This window comes from Cupressus sempervirens, chromosome 10 (assembly GCF_028749045.1).
Source record: "Cupressus sempervirens isolate cs-2001-9-10 chromosome 10, ASM2874904v1, whole genome shotgun sequence".
In the NCBI taxonomy this organism is placed as follows: domain Eukaryota; kingdom Viridiplantae; phylum Streptophyta; class Pinopsida; order Cupressales; family Cupressaceae; genus Cupressus; species Cupressus sempervirens.
This window is the reverse complement of record NC_143127.1, coordinates 100,660,902-100,664,046: the sequence shown is the minus strand read 5'-3', so window position 1 is coordinate 100,664,046 and position 3,145 is coordinate 100,660,902.

The following is a 3,145-nucleotide window of genomic DNA, read 5'->3' as shown; positions in this document are numbered from 1 at the left end:
CCAAAGAAGAATGGTGCCCATTATTATAGGCAAACTCTACTAGATGCAAATAATCCTCCCATTTAACTTGATTATCCATCACATACATGCGCAACATGTCCTCTAATACCTGGTTAACTCTCTCAGTCTGCCCATCTGTCTGAGGGTGGTATGCTGTGCTCAAGTTAAGCTTAGTCCCTAGGGCTCCCTGTAACTCTCTCCAAAAGGAGGAGGTAAATATAGAGTCTCTATCAGAAATAATCTTGCAAGGAATGCCATGGAGTCTCACAATGTCTCGCATGAATACTTGTGCTACTGTAGGAGCAGTGAAAGTGGTACGTATAGGTGAGAAGTGGGCCACCTTGGTCAATGTGTCAACTGTCACCATGATGGCATCGTGACGATGAGAAGACATAGGAAGACCCACAACAAAATCTATAGAAATAACATCCCACTTCCACTCTGGAATCTCATGAGGATAAAGTAACCCACCAGGATGTCCATGTTCTGCCTTAACTCTCTGGCACTCTAGGCATCTAGCAACTATCCCTGCAATATGCATCCTCATGCCGGGCCAATGAAAGAGTCGTCTCAAGTCTGCATGCAACTTCCTAACCCCTGGATGTGCTGCATAAGGTGCCCTATGAGCCTCAAGAACAATAAAATCACGCAATCCTCCAGTAGAAGGTACATAAATGCACCCTCGGTGACGTAGAAGTCCATCAGACTCTAACACATAGTTGGAGAACCTCCCCTGAAGAGGCCTCTGAGATCTAATCATCTGACACACATCCCTATAAAAATCATCCTCTGGTAAGTGTTGCATTATTCTCCCCCTCAAATCTATGCTGGTGACCATGGATGACAACTTATGGCGTCTCCGACTTAAGGCATCTGCAACCACATTCTCCTTCCCCTTGATGTAGTGTACATCAAAGTCATACTCACATAAAAACTCCATCCATCTCCTTTGCCGAGCATTAAGGTTCGGTTGAGAGAAAATATACTGAAGGCTGTGATGATCTGAGTGGAGTTCAAAATGGTGTCCCAAAAGGAAATGGCGCCATCTAACCAAGGCATGTACTACTGCTGCAAGCTCAAGATCATGGGTAGGATAATTGAGTTCATGAGTCTTAAGTTTCCTAGACTCATAGGCTATAACTCGCCCATCCTGCATGAGTACTGCCCCTAACCCATCCAATGACGCATCAGTACACACTACAAAGTCTGTAGAGGGATCAGGTACTACAAGAATAGGAGCACTAGTGAGGGCCTTCTTCAACTCTTGAAAAGCTCTCTCACATTTATCTGTCCACTCAAATTTCTTCCCTTTTCTCTGGAGAGAAGTAATAGGATGTGCTATCCTTGAGAAACCCTCCACAAAACGCCTGTAGTAACCAGCCAACCCCATAAAGCTCCTGACTTCTGTAACTGTCGTCGGTGTTGGCCAGTCTATAATGGCTCTAATCTTTGATGGGTCAACTGAGATCCCATCACCTGATATCACATGACCTAGGTAGCTGATCTCTGTGCAGAAGAAAGAACACTTCGACAAATTGGCGTATAATTGATTATCTCTCAAGCATTGAAGGACTTGTCTCAAATTTTCTTCATGCTCCTGTTCATTCCGTGAATAGACCAATATATCATCCAAGAATATCACCACAAATCTATCCAAGAATGTACGAAATACTCCATTCATAAGGCTCATGAATACAGATGGGGCATTAGTGAGACCAAAAGGAACCACTGTAAACTCATAATGCCCATATCTTGTGCGAAAGGCAGTCTTATGGATGTCACTCTCCACAATCCTCAACTGGTGATATCCTGACTTCAGATCAATCTTGGAAAACACTCGAGCACCTTGAAGCTGGTCAAATAAGTCATCAATTCTAGGAAGTGGATAACGGTTCTTAATGGTTAGCTTATTAAGTTGGCGGTAGTCTATGCACAACCTCAAGGATCCATCCTTCTTCTTGACAAAGACAACTGGTGCTCCCCATGGTGAGACACTAGGACGAATGTGCCCCTTCTCCAAGAGTTCTTCTAGCTGAATCTTGAGCTCATTGAGCTCATTAGTAGTCATCCTATATGGAGCTCTAGATACTGGTTGGGCCCCTGGAACCAAATCAATATGGAAATCCACTGTCCTGGGTGGAGGCATACCCGGTAATTTAGAAGGAAATACATCTCTAAACTCTTGTAACACTGGGTAATCCTCAAGACATGGCCCATTCTCCTCTCCCTCAAGATCATTAATGGTAATAGCATATAACTGACACCCTTTTCTCATACATCGCTTAAGTTGCATAGCAGAGATCATGCGGAGGGACACAGGTCTCTGAACACCTGAAATCACTATAGGTGTACCATGATCATCATTACAATCCACCTCCTTCTTCCTACAATCCACCTTGGCATGGTGAGCACATAGCCAATCCATACCAAGGACTACATCATATGATCCTAAGGGGGTGATACGTAGATCTGCACAAGTAGTGATATCCCCAATTTGAATAGGGCAATTCCTGACCATGGATCTAACCAATACCTTAGCACCTGAGGCTAACTCTACATCCCAGCTAACATCTTGCTTAACTGCCACTAGCCTACAATGCTCCACAACTAAGGGTGATACAAAAGAATCAGTAGCTCCTGGATCAAACAATATAGATATACTACTACCACCAATAATACCTGTAGCCTCTATCACGATAGCCTGATGCTCAGCCTGTCTGTCATCTATTGCTGCAAATACCCTATGAGAACGTCCCATGTCACCCACTGTTGGTTCAGATGCAGCTACCCTCTGTCTATGTGGACAATCCCTAGCAATGTGACCCATGCCACCACAAGAATAACAAGGTCCGCGGGTCTGAGTTTGTAATCCTGTAGATCGGGGCTGCTGGTGTCCCCCTGTCTGAGTAGATCCACTAAAACCACCTCTAGTGGGCTGCTGAGTCCATGCTGGAGGTGCATGAGAAGCTTGTGATCTATGATCCTGACGAGAACCCTGTGCCTGCCTCTGCTTGGGCTTAGTGCCTTGGTATCCCTGTGGAGGCTTCTGCCTCTGATCCTGCTGTGACTGGGGGCCTCTAAAAGATCCTGAAGAGTGTCGCTGATTTCCCTTCCACTGTGACCTAGGTGGAAAGGGGGTAGTACC